This window comes from Monodon monoceros, unplaced genomic scaffold, assembly GCF_005190385.1.
Source record: "Monodon monoceros isolate NGI ecotype Baffin Bay Population unplaced genomic scaffold, NGI_Narwhal_1 Super_Scaffold_12, whole genome shotgun sequence".
Taxonomy (NCBI): domain Eukaryota; kingdom Metazoa; phylum Chordata; class Mammalia; order Artiodactyla; family Monodontidae; genus Monodon; species Monodon monoceros.
The window spans coordinates 159,769,536-159,791,989 of NW_021703768.1; the positions used below are offsets into that span (position 1 = coordinate 159,769,536).

Here is a 22,454-nt window from a genome sequence, read left to right on the forward strand (position 1 = left end):
CCATGGATTCAAATTTCTTCCATCATTGACCACCAGATTTATGTTTTCAGAAGGAATCTCTCCCCTGAACTCCTAATATCTAACTTGCCCCCGACATCTCCATGTGGGCACCCAATAACACATCTAAGCCAAATCTTGATTCTCACCCCTACCCCACCAACCTGTTCCTCCCTCATCCTTCCTTCTCAGCTGATGGCAGCTCCAACCTTCCAGGTGCTCAATTCAGACACTAGTATCACCCTCCGCTTTCCCCTTTTCCCCACACCTCACAACCAGTCCTTTAGAAAACTCCATTGGCTCTGCCTCCATAATCTATCCAGAAAGTGCCCACTTCTCCTCCATCTTCTATATCCTCTGGTCCAGCTCCATCACTGCCAGCTTGGACCAGTGCAGTTGCCTCCACCCTGGTCCCCTGGCTCCCACCCTTACCCCCCCCCCACAGTCTGTCCTGCCCATAGCAGCCACCAGAGGGCACGTGTGAGCACTTGAGTCAGGCCCCGCCCCCTCCTCTGCCCACAATCCTCCAGGGCTTCCACCTCCCTTGGGGTAAAAGCCCAAGTCCGCCCCTCTGCCCACAAGGTCCTGTGTGACGTGCCCAGTCCCCTCCCTGCCCTCCCCTCCTCCCTCTCTCTCCCTTGCTCACTCTGCTCCAGACACAGGGGCCTCCTCACTGTTCCTCCAACATTCCAGGCACAGTCCTGCCCCAGGGCCTTTGCACAGGCTGTGCCCTCTGTGCCTGCTCAAATGCCACCTTCTCACTGGGGCCTCCCCTGACCACCCTGTTTAAGATTTACCTCCCGACACATCTTCATCCTCTTTTGCTCCTTGATTATTTTCCCTTAGCTCTCACCACCATCTGACCCACTGTACACATGTACTTGTTTATTTTTTACTGTACAATGTCAGCTCTTGTTAACTGAGACTTTTCATTCTGTTCTGTTCACCATTTCCTCCCAACCTAGGAAACCTAGGACAGCATCTGACACACATTTAATATTCGTTGAATAATTAAATGTTTAAGGGAAAGTCCCAAACCATTGAATGAGCTCCTACTATTGCCAGACCTCAGACGATTTGTCCAGGGAAAAAAGGAAATACAATTAGAGACAGGTGGGTAACCCATGAAAAGACCACGCCCATAACCAGTGCAGACCAGACTTTTCTGACCTCAGCTCCAAAATGTGGCAACAAAAAAGGGAATACCTTCCCTCCGAGGTCTCCCTGGGGGCTGCGACATGCCTCCCATACCATGAACTTGGACCTCCACCCTCGGCCTCTGCTCTCCCTTGAACATCTCGAGTTTCTGACTTAGAGGACGTTTCTCTTCTGAGAATGCTCATGGAAGCCTCTCACACTCTGGGCCAGCAGCACGTGAGCCTGGGAAGAAAATGTAAAGGTCAATGTCTATAATTAAATTTTCCCTGAGATAAAAATAGCATCTTTGTAATCGTTTAAATGGTTCTGAGGGAAGGAAGGAAGGAGAGAGAGAGAGAGATGCCTGCAGTTAAAAAATTACAAGCTCTGGTCTCAAGCCCACATGAGCACGAACTATCCCTAGTTGAGTGACCTTCTTCCCTTGTAATCTGGTGTGTGTGGGTGTGTGTGAGCGTGCATGCACACACGTGATCACAGGAAACTCCAGCTGATGCTGACTGTATGCTAAACTGGGGTCAGGAAGTCTGCCTGGAGATGGGGGCTGAGCTGGGATCAAGTGTTTCACCCAAATGAGTGGACCCTACATGGAGGACCCTAGGGGGTGACACAGGGAGGGATGAGGTGGGTCTGTGCCCTCTGCTCTGGGCCTTGGTTTCCCCTCCCTACACACTGGTATGAGACTCTGTTCTCCTGCTGCCCTTCTAGGGAGAACATCCCATATGTTGTTGGATCTGGGCTCCCCATTCTGTCCTCCGTTCGCAAATCCCCCCCCACTCCATCCTGTGTGTGGCCTGGGGGAGGGAGAGAGGAGGGAGAGGTACATCCACATGCCACTGAAATAAATTTCCTCCCTATTAATTTTCGATGCAGAAAGATTTATCATCATCTCCTCTCGCCTTTCTGCGGAGTTGACATTGAATCAAAGAACCTTCCTCCCTGCCGGGGTGTGTGGGGTGTCCCGGGCCTCTTACCTGGAGCCTCTCCCTCTGCTCCCCTCTCCAGCCCTCAGATTCTCTGCTTGGGTGTCACTTCCCTAGACCAAGCCTCAGTTTCCTCACCTGAACTGATTATTTCACAGCCATATTCACAGGCTCACAAAGAAGGTATCATGATGTCATCATGCTGGGTTGAAAAATAAAACAAGTCTTGATGTATTGTTCGTGAATTAATCCAATAGGTACTTTTACCACGCCCCTACTGTGTGCCAGGCTGTCCTAGGCATCAGAGAAGCTGCAGAGACACACACACCGCAGACGAAACCCCTTGCCCTCACTTTAGCAATGAACAAAACTGAATTTGTAATGAGGGCAGAAGCAAAGCAGGTGTATCAAGATCATGTACCCATGTGCATAGAAAAAAGACTGAAAGGAAAACCATCAAAATAGTAACAGTGGGTATCTCGGGGGAATTGGATGTCTGAGAACTGGGTAATCTGCATCAAAAGGATACATCCCAAACCTCATGATCGTGATGCGAATTTCACCTTAATAAGAATTAAAAGAAGAAAAGCAAAGAGAGAGCAGCCCTGGAGCTAATGATGATGTGACACTGACAGTGCAGATAAAAATCTCAGACTAGGAGCTTCATGGGAGGAAATCCTGAATATATCTGAGAATCCAGAATCAACGAGAGAAACTATATTTCTAAGGACAAAAAAAAAAGAAATAGCATAATCTCATTCAGTGAGTCACTCACAGGAAGGACTTAATCATGCAATATTTTGCATCAAGAACCTCCATCACGCCACTTTGCTAAAAGGATGTGTCCATTTCTTTCAATTTTTTGTTTGGATACTTGTGTGTAAAAATTTACTTGATATATAAGAGGCTTATATTGATATTTCCAATAAAGTTGTTTTAAATTAGTAAAAGAGAAGGAAGGAAGGAAGGAAGGAAGGGAGGAAGGAAGGGAGGGAGGGAGGGAGGGAGGAAGGGAGAGAGGGAGAGAGAGAGAGAGAGGGAGGGAGGGAGGGAGGGAAGAAAGAAGGATAAAAAGAAAGACCTTATAATATATATCTGACCTCTGATTAGTCATTCCAGGACGTTTCCCCAAGAAGGTAATTGTGGATGGGACATACAAGTAGCTATAACAAGTAGTTATTTCCCTGGTCTATAACAGCAACACATCAGATACAACCTAAGTGCTTAGCAATAGAGGATGAATTTGAAAAACACTATGTTGCCATTAAATAAATTACAATGTGTGTAATTGCATAGAAAAAAGACTAAAAGGAAGCGCCCTTAGAAGTCTGCACGCTGGGGCAAGATAATAGCCAAGTTTCATATTTTCTTTTTAGTATGTTGAGATTTTCTAAATTTTCTGCAGTGAACGGTGTTACTTCGGTGGTCAGAGCAGGGATAAACAACATCAGTACATCCTTGTTCTTAAAGAAAGAAGAAAGAGAAAGGAAACCTGGGTAAAGTTGGGGGCGGGGTGGGGGCACGATCCTGACTCCATCATTGTCAGCTGTGGCGCTAATAAGACATGACCTTGGTTTTCTCACCTGTAGAATGGAAATAATGAGATCTACATGATCACAGGGGTTTAGCATGAGGATTTGACAAGCCCAGCTGTGGAGGGCATTACAGACTCTCACAAGAGGCTGTCACCTCTTGTCGAGAGACCACCCCAGCGTCCTCTGGCCTCCATCCCTGCCCCTGGCAGCCCAAGAGAGTTTTTGAAGTCACAGATTCAATCTCTTCCCTCCCCTGCTCAGACCCTCCTCTATTCTATGAAGCAGATACAGTATCATCAGTTCCACTTGGCAAATGATGAAACGGAAGCATGAGGACGCTATGCCCCTTTCTGGGGTCTTTGGTCCCAAGATCACCCAGATATTGAGGTCCAGATCCAGGCCTTGAACCCAGAATGGTCTAGCTCTCAAGGCTACGTGCCTAACCATTGCACCACCCAACTTGTCCCCGTCCCCTCCCTGCCTTCCTCTTCTCCCTCTCTCCCCCTCACTCACTCTGCTGCAGCCACACGGGCCTCCTGGCTGTTTCTCCAACATGCCAGGCACAGTCCTGCCGCAGAAAATCAAACCAGAATGAGATTCTGCTTTGCACTGATCAGATTGGGAGAGAACTGGAAAAAAAATTGGATGAAATCAAGTATCGATGGGGGTGAGGGGAACGGGACGCATATACAGCAGCTGTGCAGCCTGACGACATCAAGTAAAACCCCAGAGCAGGGGCTTCCCTGGTGGCGGCAGTGGTTAAGAATCTGCCTGCCAATGCAGGGGTCACGGGTTTGATCCCTAGTCTGGGAAGGTCCCACATGCCGTGGATCAACTAAACCCGTGCGCCACAACTACTGAGCCTGCGCTCTAGAGCCCACGAGCCACAACTACCGAAGCCCGCACACCTAGAGCCCATGCTCCACAACAAGAGAAGCCACCATAATGAGAAGCCCACACACCGCAACGAAGAGTAGCCCCCCAACTAGAGAAAGCCCGCGTGCAGCAATGAAGACCCAATGCAGCCATAAATAAATAAATAAAAAACAGAGCAGCAACTCCAGCCCTCAGCAATTAACCCAGAGAAGCATCTGCACGTGTGTGCAAAGACTCATGTTCAAGCATGTGCCCTGAGGAGTTGGTGACGTGTCCAGCAGGTGGGGACATGGTAGATAAACCATGGAACATGCATATTATGGAAACACATGCAGCCATTAAAAAAAGAGAGACTGGTCCACATGTCCTAACCTGGCGAGGTATCTGAGATGAAGGTTATTTGGTCCTACGAGTGGGATACTGACTGACCTGGTAAGAGTGACTCATTTAGGGAGGGCTAAGTAGCTGTCAGGCACCATGCAAGCCACATTGTGTGAATTATTTCATTAGATGAAATAATTCCAGAAAATGGAGGCACAGAGAGGTTAAGCAACTGACCCAAGGTCACACAGCCAGTGCATAGCAGAGCTAGGAATTAAACACAAGTTCTTTGATGCCCACCTCTGTGTTCTTTCCCTGTCTGCTCCTGTTGTATCATTTATTCGTTCAACAAACATTGATCATCGCTGTATGCCTGGCACTATTCTAGACACTGGAGGTCCAGCAGAGAGCAGAGGGGACAATATTTCCCACCTTCCTGGAGCTGCTGGAAGCTGGAGAGAGACAGAGAATATGCAAGCAAACAAACAACAAATGGTCATTTCAAATACTGATAAGTGATAGTCAGAATTGAAACGGTGATGTGGAAAAAAAGTGATGGAGTGAGGGGATGCAACTTTAGCTGGGATGACAAAGGAGGGCCCCTCTGAGGAGGTGACATTTGAGCTGAGACCTGAATGATGAGAAGGAGAAAACCATGGGAACATGTGGAAGAATGGTGTTCCAAACAGAGGGTACAGCCTGTGCAAAGGGCCTGGGGCAGGACCATGCTTGGCGTGTTGGAGGAACAGTGAGGAGGTCCATGTGTCTGGAGCAGAGTGAACGAGGGGGAGAGAGGGAGGAGGGGAGGGCAAGGAGGAGATGGGGCTGGTTGTGCGGGGTCTTGTGGGTCTCAGGGGGACTTGGGCTCTTACCCAAGGGAGGTGGGAGCCCTGGAGGGCTGTGGGCAGAGGAGGGGTAGGACCTGACTCAGGTGCTCACGGGCGCCCTCTGGCTGCTGCTGGGAGGACAAACCATAGGGGACGTGGGCAGGAGCCGGGGGACAGTACTGGTCCCGGTGGGTGATGATGGGACTCGACCCAGGCAGACGTAGAGGATGGGAAAGAAGTTATAAACATTCCAGCTTCACCTACCACCACCGTGAGTGGTTTATCCTCAGGGTGGTGGCACGTTTCTCCCCACTACCACCTGCTTTAGAGAACCCCCGTGATCAGCTGCAGCTGCCAGAGCCTCCCAGCCAGCGGTGCCCTTTGGGGCCCAGAGACACGCAGCATGGTCCCCAGGCCACACAGCAAGCCAGATGCAGGACCAGACCTCGGGACCCCAGTGCCACCTCTCTGCTGGCTCAGCTGTGCTCTGTCTCCTCTTCCAGGGGCAAAGATTAGGAGTTTGTTGACTGGTATTATTTTTATTGATCTTTTAACAAGTGCTCAGCAAAAAAGACACACTTGGCTCAGCTACTTCCGTGATATCTAAATGATTCATTTAAATGGTCCTGGGTGTGCAGGCCACTAGGTGCAAAAAGCCTGCAATTTGATCTTTTTCGATTGTTTCTTTTTCAAGCTGTTGTACAGGGTGACCAACTCATCCTGGTTTGACAAGGACTTCCCTGGTTTTAACACTGAAAGTCCCTCATTGCAAACCAGGATGGTTGATCATCTTACTCTGATGGGAAAACCGTGTGAAATACACACACTGTGCATAGGTGGAATGGGGGTTCCTCAAATGGGGTTGATGACAGTTCCTGTCTCATTAGAGTCTGTGAGGGGTGGTTGCGACAATAAGTGTCCTGGTTTTGTTTGGGGCTCTGTAATAAGGTATTGTCCCATAGTTATAGTTGGACCTTACACTTGGATCTGAGCTTCCTAATGGCAAAAGGGAAAAGAGAAACATAATTTCTTTTTTTTTTTTTTTTTTGGCCACACCGTGCAGCTTGCGGGTTCTTGGTTCCCCGACCAGGGATCAAACCCAGACCCTGGCTGTGAAAGTGCCGAGTTCTAACCACTGGACTGCTGGAGAATTCCCCAGAAACATAGTTTTTTTTTACCTGAAAAAAAAAAAAAAGCCCTGGTATATAGCAAGCACTCAATAAAATTCTGGCTCTTACAGGGTGGGTGAAGGACCCAGGGTTTCTCATAAGGGCACCTGTCTTGGGGAGAGGATGCTTCAAGCTCCTTCTAAACTGTATTACAGCAAAAGTGACCTCAAATATTTCTGCCCTGGATGGACGAATAAGTTCACAGTGAGCCCCAGCGTAATAGGCAACTCCTCTGTTGCTCTACAACCTTCTATGGCTCCCACGGCTCTCTGGAGTCAATCCCACCCCCTCCCCTCCAGACCATTGTGCCCATGATGACCACAATGGGTAACTTAGTCCCCCCACCCCTGAATCACCCTTAGCATCCACTCACGTTCCCACCTCCAGACCTCTGAATGCAGTTTTCCCTACCTGAAATACCCTTCTCTGCTCACCTGGAGAACCACTTAGGGCCAGAGGCAGCCCTTTCCTTTCAGGAGTCCTTCCCAGTATCGAACAACTATTCCTGGAGCACCTATGGCAGGAGTCAGCCACCTGCAGCCCCAGGGCCAAATCTGGCCCCCTGCTTGTTTTTGTAAATAAAGTTTTGTTAAAACCCAGTCATGTCCATTCATTTATATGTGTCTATGGCTGCTTTGCTGCTACAATGGCAGAATTGGGTAGTTGCAACAGAGTTCATCTAGCCCGCAAGGTAAAAATATTTACAATCTGACACTTCAGAGAAAAAGTTTGACTCCTGACCTAGTGGATGCCCAGCCCTGGGCTGGATGTGTGGACACATTGGCAAAGGAGATGGACACAGTTCTGTCCTCACAGTGCTCTTGATTCAGCAAAGGAGACAGATGACAAATAAAAATCACAGGTTCTGAAGTTAGCCCCAACTCAGGTGGACACAAAATATGGCTGCTTTATTTTCCATAATTCATCTTAATTTCTGATTCAGAAACCTCCACTTCTTCTAGTATCAGTTCCTCTTGGGGGTCCATTTGCTGAAGCCATGCTCCATTCCTGGGTCTTCTCCAGGGCCAGGGAGGAGTGCACCTGATTAGGTCCTTAGCCGTTCATGAGCCTACACAAGTGGCCTCACTGCCCTTCCCAGCCTCCCTCGACTCAGAGTGATAAAGAAGATTCTGTTATAATTGGAAACTTCTATACATCAGAAGACACCAGAAACCAAAATAAAAAGACGTGGGCTTCCCTGGTGGCGCAGATGGTTGAGAGTCCGCCTGCCGATGCAGGGGACACGGGTTCGTGCCCCGGTCCGGGAAGATCCCACATGCCGCGGAGTGGCTGGGCCCGTGAGCCATGGCCACTGAGCCTGCCATGGCCGCTGAGCCTGCCATGGCCGCTGAGCCTGCGCGTCCGTGAGCCTGTGCTCCGCAACGGGAGAGGCCACAGCGGTGAGAGGCCCGCGTACCGCAAAAAAAAAGTAACAAAACAGTATGGTGGTTCCTCAAAAATTAAACATAGAATTACCATTTCATTTAGCAATTGCCCCTGTGGGTAGACACACAAAAGATTTGAAAGCAGGGACTCCAAGAGTTACTTGCACACCTGTGTTCACAGCAGCATCATTCAGTAGCCAAAAGGTGGAAACAAACCAAGTGTCGGTCAACAGATGATGGATAAACAAATTGTGGTCCATCCACACAGTGGAATGTTATTCAACCTTTGAAAAGGAAGAAGATTCTGACACCTGCTACAACATGGATGAACCTTGAGGACAGGATGCTTGGTGAAATAAACCAGACACAAAAGGACAAATACTGTTTGATTCCACTCATAGGAGGTCCCTAGAGGAGTCAAATCCACAGAGACAGGAAGTAGATGGTGGGGGCTGGGGGAGGGGCATGGGGAGTCGGCGTTTACCTAATGTTCCCTCTCTGCCCTCACCTCTTATTCTCTACCTTGTTCTCTCCCCTCCAGCCACCCAGCCTCCTCACTGTTTATTATTATTATAGTTGTTGTTATTATTAAAAACTCATTTATTTTATTTATTTTATTGTGGTAAATTATAGGTAACATAAAAACGTTTTAATCATTTTTAAGCGCACATCTCAGTGGCATTAAGGACATTCACATTCTTGTGCAACCATCCCCACCATCCGTCTCCAGAACTTCCTCATCTTCCCAAACTGAAACTCTGTCCCCATGAAAACACTGACTCCTCACCCCCTCCCCCAGCCCCTGGCCCCCACCATCTACTTCCTGTCTCTATGGATGTGACTCCTCTAGGGACCTCACATAAGTGGAATCAGACAGTATTTGTCCTTTTGTGTCTAGCTTATTTTACGGAGCATAATGTCCTCAAGGTTCATCCATGTGCCAGAATGTCCTTCCTTTTTTAAGGCTGAAAAATCTTTCAATGTGTGGATGGACCACAATTTGTTTATCCATCATCTGTCAGTGGACACCCGGGTTGTTTCCACATTTTGAATACTGTGAATCATGCTGCTATGAACACAGGTGTAAAAGTATCTGTCTGAGACCCTGCTTTCAATTATTTGAGCTATATAGCCTCACTGTTCTTTGAACATACCAGGAATGATCCTGCCTCAGGACCTTTGCACTGGCTGTACCCTCTGCCCGGAGTGCCTTCTCCTGGATCTTTCCACAACCGGCTTCTTCTCATCTAACCCTGACAGCCTCAGGCTGACCCAGCCATCGCTCTTCATCAGGACACTGGCAACCTGGCCACCCAGAGAAATCTCCACCCAGAGAAGTCTTGCTCTGAGTAGAATGACTCCTATTTTATCAAGCCCCTCTGTACATGCCTTTGAATCCTACCATATCCCTGCCTTGGAGCCCAGATACAGTCATGTGGGAATCGTGAGAAACATGTCAGGGTGGATGACAGTAACAAAAAAATGATACACTGATGTTAATAATGATTATAAAACAGTCACCATGTATCACATTCTTACCTCGTACCAGGCAGGCGGCTAAGTGTTTTGTGTGTGACACCTTGTTGAATCTGGAGAGATGGGAATGATCACTGCACCCATTTTACAGATGAGGAAACTGAGGCTCAGCCAGGGGAAAGCACTTTCCTAAAGTGGCATTACCAGGACTCAAACCCAGGTCTGTCTACTCCATTGATCCCAGCTCCATGGTCCCCAGGGAACATAATTCAAGGCAGATCCATATGGGGTGGGTTATAAGGGCTGGGACAGGGTGGCAGTATCCACCTGACCACCTCTGTATTCTTTGCAGTGAGTAAATCGCACCCTGTTAGATCTCCCAGCTTCTGTGTCCATCGTTTGATTTTTCTCTTCATCACGTGCACTGCCCCATTCTCCCACTGTCTGGGCTGGGTGGTTAGTATCATGCACCACCTAGGACTTGGCAAAGAGCATCTCCTAGCAGGATGCCTTGCTGCTGTTTGTAATAACGATGCTTTTGTGTGACATCATCCACATGGCCTTGGTCAACCCTCTGGGGCGGGCACCATGGACGTCCCCATTTTACAGATGAGAAGAATGAGGCTTAGCAAGGGGAAGTCTCTTGCTCAAGGTCCCGCAGGAAGATTCGAGTCTGGGCAGCCAGACTCCAGTCCTCAAGGCTGCACCACCTGGCTCTGTGCCTGGCTGCATGATGGCATTTTGCTTTATTTCTCGGGTGCCCTGTTAATCGTCCGAACCAAGCGATTAAGCACATCCCTTATATATGGCCCAATGTCTAATTGTCCAGACCGTGGAACCAGTGACTCAAAACCTCCCTCCCTAATTGTCTTTCCTGCACAATTAGTACATCGTTATTTATGGTTCTGTGGTTGCCTGAACTTCTGCAGTCTACCAGCCTTGCTTCTAATCATCCTGACTCTGTAATTAATGCCTTGTACTAGGCCATCTCCTTTGCTCTGTGTAGTTAGAGCCATGCTCATTCCTGGGGTGAGGGCTGGCAGTGCCCAGAAGAGGAAAATGCAGCCCTTGCCTACAGGGAGGTCATTGTCTAGTTGGGAAGACAACAAACAAATGCAGAACTTGCTTTAGGCTCATGGGAGCCACAAATCCTGGTTGTAGAGTGAGGTACAGATTGAAGGTGCTCTCTGCTGGAGGAAAGGCAATGGAGGCTGGGTCATGCAGGATGCATAGGAGTTTGTGATGTGGAAGGGAATTCCAAGCAGAGGGAAAAACATGTGCAAAGGTTTGTATGTTGGAAAGAGCTAGGGATTTGGGTGGGGAGGTTAAGAATTAGTGAAACAGGCTAGAGTGTAGAATTATGACAGGAGAGAATTTAGGGAGAAGGAGAAAGACTTAATGGGGGTCCTATATGAAGACATTGAAGAGCAGGTCGAGGGGCTTAGATTTTATCCTCTGGGGATCCACAGGAGCATTTGAGCAGAAGAGAGATTTGATCAGGTTAAATTTTTAAAAAATAATTACTCTAGTCACCTTAGGGAGGGTAAATTGGAGGGGGAGAAAATAGAGTCCATGAGACCAGGAAGGAGGTGATTTCTGTTGTCCAGAGACAAAGTTAAGGTGAAATTGAGTGGATCAGAGGCTGTGGGGAGGGAAAGGAGTGGATGGATAAGAGAGAGATTTAGAGGATAGAATGGATAGGATGTCGAAACTGATAGGTGATGGGTGAGGACGTGGGAGGAGGGGCAGTGGATGCCCAGGTCTCTGATCAAAGGGGATGTGAGATGGGTTGATGGAGCCGTTCCCAAGAAGAGGACAGGAAGGTTTGTAATATTGAACCAGAGGTGGGACAAGCTGGCTATTCTTGTCTGGAGCACAGAAGGCTGTTCAGGGCTTGGGATCAGACTTGGTAGGAATCACCAAAGCTGCAGGAGTGGATGAGTTCACCGAGAGAGAGCGGAGACCTGGAAACAAGAAACCAGTGTCTGTTGTTATAAGCCACTGAGAGCACAGGGCAGCAGGCAGGGGCAGGGGATGTTTGTTATTCGGCATGATCACAGCATTAGCTGGTTACTACAAGTCTCCATAAACAGACTCTGAGCCCTCCGAAGTCAGGCCCCTTTTGATAGACATGGAAACGTATCCCATCTGGAGCAGTTCCATCTACACACCTCAGAAATCACCAACTAGACAAGAATCCAGCCTCCGGCAGCTGCTCCCTGAATTAAGAAACTCAGGGGGTTCCAACAGGTTCTGTGGTAAATTACCCATGAAAGTACCAGGGAAAACCTAGCTCGGGGGTGGGGGGAGAAGAAGACCTGTGATGATATATCTATAGGAAAAAAATAAAAAGATTTGGGAGCTCAGTGGTGGAATGTTCTATAAGAACCTTTTAAAAGCAAACACAGGAGACATGAGCAGTTTTTTAAATGACAGACAATACAATGGAAGATAATATATTTAAAACCCATATCAACTGTTAACAGACCATAAAAATACAGCTACATTAATCTGAGCTGTCTGTCATGGGCCTTCCGAGCAGCTGTGTGATTTTATAGTTTCACTCTTGGAGGTTTCCTTGACACTTTCACAAATACATCTCAATTTATTTGGATAAGGACAATAGAAATATTGAGCTTTTTTGTTTTCCTTTCTTTCTTCCCCTCTTCTTCCTCTGCTGGCTCCCTGAACAGATATGACAGAGCTGGCCATGCAGAGCTTCTTTAAATTAAAAAAAATTTTTTTTTGACTTGGAGAAAATTTCCTATTGGGTTCTAGGGCCCCAGTATATCAGGGTCGTGGGGAAAGGCCAGGTTGGTGCGTTAGTTGCTGTGTCTGCAGGCAAATGCCTCACCCTCTCTGAGGTCTGTTGGGAAAGATCCTGCACACACCTGCTCCTCTTCCGCGGGTCTCTATATACAGAGAGCACTACCGACACCTGGCTAAATCCACGCCCCTGTAGGATTGCCCACCATCACCACCACCACCACACCACAGCCACTGCTCACCTCCCGGCCCCCCCCCCCCCCCCCCCCCCCCCCCCCCGCTCACTCAGTACCCACCACAAGGGTCCCCTCACTCTTCTGCCTACTTGCCAGGAACTATCCTGCCCCAGGGCCTTTGCACTTGCTGTTTCCTCTGTCTGGAAGGACCTCCCCTCATTCTTCCCATAGCTGGCTCTTCTTCCTGTTTCAGCTTAATGCCACCTCTTCCCAGAGGCCCACCCTGACTACCCCCAGCTCAAGAAGTTTCCCTGTCTTTCCTTTCACATCACAACATGTTCTGTATCCTTCCCAGCACTTACATTCTTTGAAAATATTTTATTTGCCCATTCGTTAGTTCATTGCCTGCCTCTCACACTAGACTGAGCTCCATGAGGTCGGGGGTTGGTTGGTTTGTTTTCTTTTTTTTAAAATTAATTAACTAATTAATTAATTAATTTGTTTTTGGCTGCATTGAGTCTTAGTCGCTGCACGCGGGCTTTTCTCTAGTTGCGGCAAGCGGGGCCACTCTTTGTTGTGGTGCATGGTCCTCTCATTGCAGTGGCCTCTCTCATCACAGAGCACGGGCTCTAGGCGCTTGTGTGGCTTGCTGGCTCCAGAGCGCAGGCTCAGTAGCTGTGGCGCACGAGCTCAGTTGCTCCACGGTATGTGGGATCCTCCCGGACCAGGGCTCGAACCCGTGTCCCCTACATTGGCAGGCAGATTCTCAACCACTGCGCTGCCAAGGAAGCCCGGTTTGTTTTCTTTTGTTGGTCTATTTCAGTCACTGATATCTTCCTCGTGCCTGGAACAGTGCTTGGTACACAGTAGGTGCTCAATAAATACTTGTTGAGGGATTGAATGAAAGGGGAAGGGACTAGGCCACTCCCGGGCCAGGGAATGCTGGGACAAAGCCTTGGAAGTAGAATTTGCAATTGGAAATTGTGGGCCCCAAGTGTCTGGTGTGGGACCCCAACCTTTCCTTCTTCCAGGGAGGGGTTCCCATCTGATGGTTCAAGACCCCAAATCCAGCACCATGCCAGACACTCTGGGTTCTGCTGCCCATGTGCCCCCTCCCTGTGACAGCTGGCAACAGCTTCCTGGCCAAGAAGGGTCCTCCCCTTAGCCCCGCCCTGCCCTACTGCCTCCCCATCAGAGGCATCCAAGAAGTTGTCACTGCTGCAGACGAAACCTGCTTGGTGCCGGGGAAGGCCCGGCACAGTTGTCCCCAGGATGGAACATCTGGGCCGCATGTTACCGGCAGTTGGTGGGAGCTGGGACGCTGCGAGGCACAGTGACATCTCTGGGAGGCTGGGTGGCCCTGAGTCGCCTCCTGGTCCTACCATCTGTCTGTGACCAAAACTTGCCTGATGATTTCTCTGTGCCAGGGAGGAAAGGGTCCCAAAGCTGACTGTCATCCCTAATTCTTTCAGCCTCTCCCTCACCATTTCCTTCTACCACTGAGGCCTGGGGCTTTGTCTCCAAATGATACCTTGAATTCAAGCACTCCGCTCTATCCCACTCCTGCTGTCACTGCCTGGGCCAGGTCACCGTCATCGCTCGCCTTGACTAGTGCAATGGCACCTCTGGGGTTTGGTCCCAGCTACCCCCTACCCTCGCCTCCTCTCACTCTGTTCCAGCCACGCCAGCCTCCCTGCTGGTCTTGGAACACACCAGGCGTGGTCCAGCCTAAAAGTCTTTGCTCATGCTGTCCCCTCTGCCTGGAACAGTCTTCTCCCCAGATCTCCCCATGGTTGGCTCCTCCTCATCCTCCAAGTCTCTGCTCAAATATCACCTCCTCCAAGAAGCCCTCCTGATTTTCCTTGCATAGTCAATCTTAGTCCGGTCAGGCTGCTATAACAGAATGCCATAGACTGGGTGGCTTATAAACAAGACACTTCTCACAGTTCTGGAGGCTGTAAGTCCAAGATCAAGATGTTGGCGTATTTGGTGCTGCCGAGTTCAGACACCAAATGATTCCTGGTTTGTAGACAACCATCTTCTCACTGTGTTCTCATATGGCAGAAAGGGTAAGGGAGCTCTCTGGGGTCTCTTTTATAAGGGCACTAATCTCATTCATAAGGACTCCATCCTCATGACCTAAGCACCTCCCAAAGGCCTAACCTCCTAGTGCCATCACATCAGGGATTAGGTTTCAATGTATGAATTTGGAGAGGACACAAACATTCAGCCTATAGCAATCTCCTCCATGCTCCACCCACTCCATGGGTCACCTTCTCTCTGCCTAGAACTCTCCTCTCTTTGCTTGGCAAATTCCTGTTCACGCTCTTAATCCCAGTTTGTTCCAGTCTCCCAGCCCCCTGGGTCCCTTCTCCTTGACCCCAAGGGGCTGGGTGAGTCTGTGTCCAGTTCTGCATCCCTGCCATCCTGGGGTCCCTTGGGGACCTCACAGCCCAGGGCTGGATACACAGGGGTTATCATAAAACATTTGCTGCCCTGTCACTTTCCCTCCTCAGACCCCTCTTGCCCTGGGTTTCCTTCCAGAATTTCCAGGGATCGGGGGCTCAGCTGTAGTGTCTGTTTGGAAGGGATGGGGTAGCTGGGGGTTTGAGGGGACCATCTTGAGCCTGGGTTTGCACAGTGCACTCACTTCTTAAACTTGGGTTTTCAGTTTCTTTGGGGTGGCTCCACAGTCCCTGATGGAAATTTTAGAAGGGTCTGAAGCCCCCCCAAACCTCTCTTTGGCAGTGCCCATCTCCCCCTCTGGCTACCCAAGGCCCCAACCCCCTCCTGGCATCTCTCTCTTAGTCTCAGACCCCTGTCCCCATTGCCAATGGCAGATGTCACCTCGGAACATTCAATCATATTATCAGAGGCATCAAAGAACCTAGTGGTGAAAATGGTTGACCCTGGAGCCACGTGGCCCAAGTTCAAATCCCAGGTTGCCCTTTGAGTTCATTCTGTGTGACCTTGGGAAAAGCATTTGTCCTCTCTGAGCCTCAGTTTCTCCATCTCTAAAATGGGGGTAATGGTACCTACCTCTTAAGAATTAAATGAGTTCCTATGCTGTTTATTTCCAATATAGGGCTGGGCACGCAGGTGTTGCCCTAAGAAGTGTGTTAGCTGCTGTTATTATTATTATTTTATTTTTTAAATCTCCCAGGGCCCAGTCCCAGCCGTGATCTCCCCTGCTCCTGAGTACAGAGTCCTGGCCCCTAGCCCCTGCTCTGTGCAGAGCAGCCACCAGTGCTGAAAGAAGATTCTAGAAGAAGGGGGAAGGGCTGCCTGGTGGCTCCTCTCAGAGCCACATTTGCAGAGCGAGCCCAGTGCATTGACTTAGAACAGAGGTTTTTGTTGGGGACTTTGGGCAGTTTAGCAGGGAGGGGCTAAAGGTCCCAGTCCCACCCAGGTGGCTCCTGACACTCTGAGCAGCCCCAGGGGGAGTGAGTTATAAATCAAGATCTCACAGGCGACATCCCCTTCACGTGCCTGGGAACCTTGAAGAAACCCAGTTCCAGCCCCTAGCAGTGACCCTGTGGGAGACCTTTGCCTGCAGGAGCAGCCAGCCAATGAGAAACCCCGCTGCGGATGCCTGGAAACCGTTTCCATGACACCCAGGAGCCTCGGTCCCTGGAAGGGCCTGGTCCGAGGGTGAGGGGCTGGCGGGTGGGGTGGGGGGAGAGAAATGCTTGCTCAGTAACCATGGCAACGCCAGCAGCTGCGGGAGGCAAGCCCAGCTGGCACGGAGGCGCCTGTCCCCCGGATCCCAGTGCTGCCGCCGCCCCCAGGGCCCTCCTCCTGGCACAAGCAGGGAGACTGAGGCCCAGAGACACCTGTCATCCACTCTACGTTGCCCTTCGGAGATGAAAATTGCATCGTGCCTGTGCCAACGGGAGGGGCCCTCAGGAAATGGTGGGGCCTTCGGAGGCAAAGCTAAGACCCTGCAGGCTTGGCCAGGGGCAATCCAGGAGGGCTTCCTGAAAGAGGTGAGCATTTCCCAAGCATCATTGGTAATGGTTGTTGGCACGTCAGCACCCCACCTGTTCCACAATTTATTTAATATCTGCCTTCCACTGACTCATGTCTTCACAAGTAAGTGTATTTAAAAACAGAGTCTCTGCTTCCCTCCTGCAAATGGAAAGCTGGTTGCACCTGCCCAAATAGAAGTGGGTGACAAAACACACATGATGGAAACAAAACACAGTTATTCCATCCAGCAAGGAGTCACTGCCCCCTCAAGGCTGGGGGCTGCAGCCTGATCTCACCTTGCTTACAAGACGATGAGTAAGAGAAAAGGGTTAAAACCCCCTGAGTTCCCAGCACTCTCTCCTTTGCATCATCAGAAGTAATGAAAGACTGGAAAGGGACTCATTTCTCCCCATGTGAATTAACGCTATTTACGTAATCATCCAGAATCACTCTGGGCCGCAATATTGAGGGAAATCCTGACCTGCAGAATGAGGATTTGGTTAGGTGGAAAGGAAGAGTGTTCTAGGCGGGGGGGGGGGGGGGGGGGGGGGGGGAAAAGGGGGGGGGGAGGGGGGGGGGGGGGGGGGGGGGGGGGGGGGCACAGCATCGACAAAGGCTCAGAGGAAGGATTCGCGAGGAGAGGGTGCAGTTGTGAGAGATTTTTCCCCCAGGCCAGAAGGAACAGCGTCTTCTGGTCTTTCTGATGTTTTCCAATGGAGGAGGGAATAAAAGCAAATGAACAATGATGTCCAAGTGGGAGGGGACTTAGGGCTTTGGGTTCTGAAAGAGTAGTGTATGGGGTTGTCTGGGTGGAGGAAGTGTTACGTGGGTGGTGATTCCAGGAAGCAGCAGAAAGGGAGGGGAGATGGAGACAGGCAAGGGAAGGAGCCAATACGGGAACATCAATGAGCAGTGTCTGTTGTGAGCATCTGGGACCCAGTCCTGCTGGGGATCTCTGGAAGACTGTGTACAGAAAGCCTCAGAGTTGTCCCATTTGTATTTTAAAGGCTCTGACAAGTCCTGCAAAAGAGACACCTGTTGAACAGTTTCCCAGATGAGCCTGAACATAAACTTTTCAGCCACAGCAGTTTTCTGGACACATTTTCTGAGGCATCACATCATCCAACTGCCTCCTCTTGGCCTTCTCTTATATCTAGGTTGTGATGTGTGTGTGTGTGTGTGTGTGTGTGTGTGTGTGTGTGTGTGTGAGAGAGAGAGAGAGAGAGAGAGAGAGAAGGGCTAACAAAACTGACAATAAAATAAAATTAATATAATTGTTATTCTTTCCCCAGGAGGACATGTACTGGCTAATGTATCTGAAAAGGCCAAAGTTCTCTTCTTCCAAGTATGGCTGGATCCAGGAGCTGAGATGTTGCTACTGAGGCTATTTTTAAAACATATGCCTTTATCGAGGCATAATTGACATGTAAATAGGCAAAAGTGTGTACTTTGATAGGTTATGATATATGTATATGTCCATGAAACCATCACCACAATCAAGATAATATATCATGCCCTAAATTTTCCTTGTGCCCTTTAATAATGTCTGCCCAACACATGAAGAAAGGGTGGCACTGTGATAGGGCATGGAGTTTGAGAGATGAAACCTGCTGCCGTGGCTCTGTTTCGGTTGTGAGAAATGGAAATTTAACAGGTCTGGGAAGAAAAACATATAAACAGATTCCAGCAACTGCAAATTTCAGGGTCCAGCTTCAGGCATAGCTGGATCCAGGAGTTGAGCTGATGTTATTGGAGGTCTGTTTCAGTGTTTCAGCTTGGCTTTCCTCTAGGTGAGCTTCATTCACAGTCAGGCCCACCATTCATAGACTCAAAAGAGACCCCGAGCTCCAGACTTATTTCTCTTCCCAGTCAGCCAGGCAAGCAGAAGTGAAAACCCTCTTGCCTGTTGGTTCCAGCAAAGACCATGGGTAATTCTGACTGGCTTGGCTCAGGTCACATGGCCGCCTCTGAACCAATCACTGTGGCTGAGGGACGTGACATTCCCACTAACCAGCTCAGGGTCGCTCTAGAGCAAGAAGTATGCCAGGGTGGGGTCAGGCTGGGAGTGGGGAGCAGGGGTCCCCCCAAAGCAGAGCCAGTATTTGTCACCCATGGCATCTGAACTGGCCCAAACAGCCAGGGCTTAAATCTTAGGTTCACCATGATAGGCTGTGTGACATTAGGAAAATGGCTTGCCCTCTCTGGAAGTCTGTTTCTCAATCCACAAAAAGAGACCTATAGGGAGCCCATGATTGAGTCCTTGAGACATTGGGCTTCGACGTGTCTGGAATACCCAGGAGCCTGGAGAGGACCCTGCCTTCCTCCCACCTCTGTCCTGGGACTCCAAGGCCCTGATTATTGAGTCCTTACTATATGCCAGGCCTTATCACATGGATCCACCCCAGTCTCAGCACATCCTAGAGTAAAATTCATAGGCAACATAACTGACCTACACATGTAATTTCAAAAACATATAACTTGCTAGTTATAATATAAAGGAGAAATAGAAAGAATATTCTTTACAATAAAATTCTGTGTATTTCAATATGTAAATGTTCCAGCACAACCGTACTAAAAGATACAGCAAAGCCAGCAGAGGCACCCTCCGCCTCATGGGTCCCCATCAGTGCTTCTCTGGACCAGGGAAGTTACCTCTACCTTGGTCTCCTGGTTCTCTCCTTCGCCCCCCACAATCTGTCTTCCCTGAAGCCCCTAGAGGACCCCTGTGAACACCTGAGTCAGGTGCCTCTCCCTCTCCTCTGCCCACACCCGTCCAGGGCTCCCACCTCCCTCCGGGTAAAAGCCCAAGTCCTCCCCACCACAGCACCCAAATCTGTGGACCTGCCCCCTCCTTGCCCTCCCCTCCTCCCTCTCTCCCCCTCGCTCACTCTGCTCCAGCCACGTGGGTTTCTTCACTGTTCCTCCAATACACCAGGCACAGTCCTGCCCCAGGACATTTGCACAGGCTGTGCCCTCAACCTGGAACGCTTTTCTCCCAGACATTCCTATGTCTGATTTCTCCTCACCCCTGAAGTCTCAGCTCAAATGTCACCTTTTTTCAGAACTCCTCCCTGACCCCCAGTTACATGTTCCCCGCCCTCCCTCCTTCACTCCCTATCGCATCCCTCCCTTCGCCCTTCTCTGAACACCACTTTCTGATTTTTCTTTAATTCAGTTCATCCTTTGTTGTCTGATCCAGAAGCCCCGTGGGAGCTGCTAGAACAGTGCCTGGCACATAGCAGGCTTCAATAAGTGTTCATTCAACGAATGTTTAGATGAGTACATCTTCTCATGCCCGCTTTCTGGATGAGGAAGCTGAGGCATGGAGAGGTTAGTTTGCCTGGAGGGAGAGCCAGGCTTGAGACACTCTGAACTAACACTCTCAACTCTGATGCTGAAACCCTGGTTCCCCAAAGACCCAGACTGTGAATACAGAGGAGGGGGGAGTGGCAGTGAAGGAGTTAAACCTCCCCCCCTTCCCCCCCCCCCAACTTGAGTCACCAGGCCTGGGTCACTTTGTGCCGAATTCACACATCCACACACGGTTTCTGGCTCCCTTGGCTCACCACCACCCCACAGGGGGAAGTATATTCGTCTCCATGGCAACTGTGTTGTCTCCCGTCTGACTGGGGCTGAGTGACAGCCACTGGGCCAGATGAAGTCACTCGCCACCCACACAGGAGAGACAGAAGCCGGCCCAAAAGTGCCAACAGCAGGGACAGACTCAGAGGTTCACTTCACCCACCAGCAGGCAGGAGTTGGGGGAAGAAATCTGCCCACTGCCCGCCATTCCACCATCATAGCTTTGTGCCTTGGTGTCTTAAAGACTTTGCTGGCTCTGGGGCTTCCGAGAGAGCTTAGATCTCAGGTGTGTGGGATTTGAATGCCCCGAAGGAGAGATTGCATCTGATCCTTTTTTGTAACTCCCACTCCCAGCACTGGGCCTGGCACATAGTAGGTGCTCAATAAATGCTCGAGGGCTTCCCTGGTGGTGCAGTGGTTCAGAGTCCGCCTGCCGATGCAGGGGACGCGGGTTCGTGCCCCGGTCCGGGAGGATCCCGCATGCCGCGGAGCGGCTGGGCCCGTGAGCCATGGCCGCCTGGCCTGCGCGTCCGGAGCCTGTGCTCCGCGACGGGAGAGGCCACAGCGGTGAGAGGCCCGCGTACCGCAAAATAATAAAAAATAAAAATAAATAAATAAATGCTCGAGAAGGAAAGGAGGGAGAAAGGGAAGTGGGGGATCGTTGGCTAAAGCACTTTAGTTCTTACCTAACCGTCTGGATTTCTTCCAGGATTTTTCTTATCATCCAGCACTTCCCTTATCCGTTAACCTTTTCATTACCAGCTCACACCTTAGTTATCAGCTCACACTTTAGTTATCAGCTAACACCTCAGCTATCTTCTTTATCTGAAATTTTCAGGGAAGGCTGAAGAATGGGGCAATGAGCCTCAGAAAACAGGATTCTTGCCCTCAAACCCTTCCTTCCCTCCCCACCAGCTCCCAGGGTCGCAGAGGGAGTTGACTGGTTTTGCAGGAAGCTGGGGAGGGGAAGTTCAGAAACCAAAGGGAATCTCACTGTGAAAAACGTGGGCTCAGTTCTTAAGGAAGGATTTTCATGCCAGTGGAACTATCCAAAACCTGAATGGGCTGCCTTAGGTGGTAATGAGGTTCCCCATCACTGGAGGTAGCCAAGGCAACCTAGAGAACCACGCTTGGGATGACATGGAGGGAACTGGAACAGGAGGATTCCAAGAGTCCTTTCTTTTTGATTCTAAGATTTGGTGACAATTCTAAGATTCTGTGCCTGAAATTCATCAGCAAACTCCAAGCCTCCACAACGACAGAAGTCTGCGTAGTTGTTACAAAATCTTCTCATTAGCCATACAATTCACTGATTCCAGAAACATTGATTGATCACGTGCTGTGAGCCAGGCCCTCCCCTAGGAGATGAGGACACAGCAGGGACCAAAACGGTCAATACGTGACAGTCTTGGGTGGAGACCGACAAGAAACAGTTAAACCAATGGGTTATAATCTAACCAGCTGATAAATGTGCAATGGGAGAAAAACAGAGCGGGGAGGTGGGACTCTGGGAGTGAGTGAAGGAGGGAGACTCTAGCTAATACGGTGATGGTGATGCTTGAGCTGAGACCGGAAGAAGATGAAGGAAGAAGCCATGTGAACAAAGGGTGTTCCAAGCAAAAGAAATAGCCAGGGCAAAGGCCCTGAGGCAGGAACATGCTTGGTATGTTTGAAAAACAGCAAGATGATAGAGGAGGATTGTAGGTGAGGTAGAGGTACCTGAGGATGTGCCGTCTGAGCTGAGAAGAAGCTATACCTGCAAAAGCCAGGCGCTTTCCAAGCAGAGGGTATACAGCACATGTAAGGGTCCTGGGGCAGGAATGAGCTTGGAGAGAGAGGGAGAAAGAAAAGGACATGCGAACACTTAGAAGCAGAGACAGAGAGACTGTGAAACAGACAGACAGATGGACAGACAGAGAAACAGAGACAGAGACAGAGAGAGAAGAGTCTTCCATTGACAGGTGTTATGGGTTGGATTTGATTCTCCCCAAGTTCATATGTTGAAGTCATAACCCCCAAGAACTCCCAATGTAATCTTATTTGGAAATAGAGTGGTTGCAGATGTAATTAGTTCAGTTAAGGTGAGGTCATACTGGCGGAGTGTGGGTCCCTAATTCAATATGATTGGTGTCCTTATAAAAGAGGGAAATTTGGACACAGACATGCACATAGGGCGAAAGCTTTGTGAACACGTAGATGAACATCTACAAGCCAAGGAGAGAGGCATGGAACAGATCCTTCCCTCACAAGGGACCAACCCAGCCAACACCTTAATCTCAGACTTCCAGCCTCCAGAA

At 49.7% G+C, this 22,454-nt stretch overlaps 1 protein-coding gene across 5 annotated transcripts in view; it reads right to left on the reverse strand.

Annotated features, from left to right (window-relative positions):
• Nucleotides 1-22,454, reverse strand: part of PTPRS (protein tyrosine phosphatase receptor type S) — a 161,244-nt gene that overhangs the window by 125,652 nt on the left and 13,138 nt on the right. For 4 of the 5 annotated variants that reach the window (XM_029216691.1, XM_029216690.1, XM_029216689.1 and 1 more), the window contains exons 1-2: nucleotides 5,108-5,314; nucleotides 1,204-1,377 (exon numbers count right to left, since the gene is read on the reverse strand). The gene's annotated coding sequence lies outside the window, so the exon portion shown is untranslated. Of the gene's footprint in view, nucleotides 1-1,203; nucleotides 1,378-5,107; nucleotides 5,315-22,454 lie in introns of those variants that run through there. The other variant, XM_029216688.1, reaches the window with a different exon arrangement.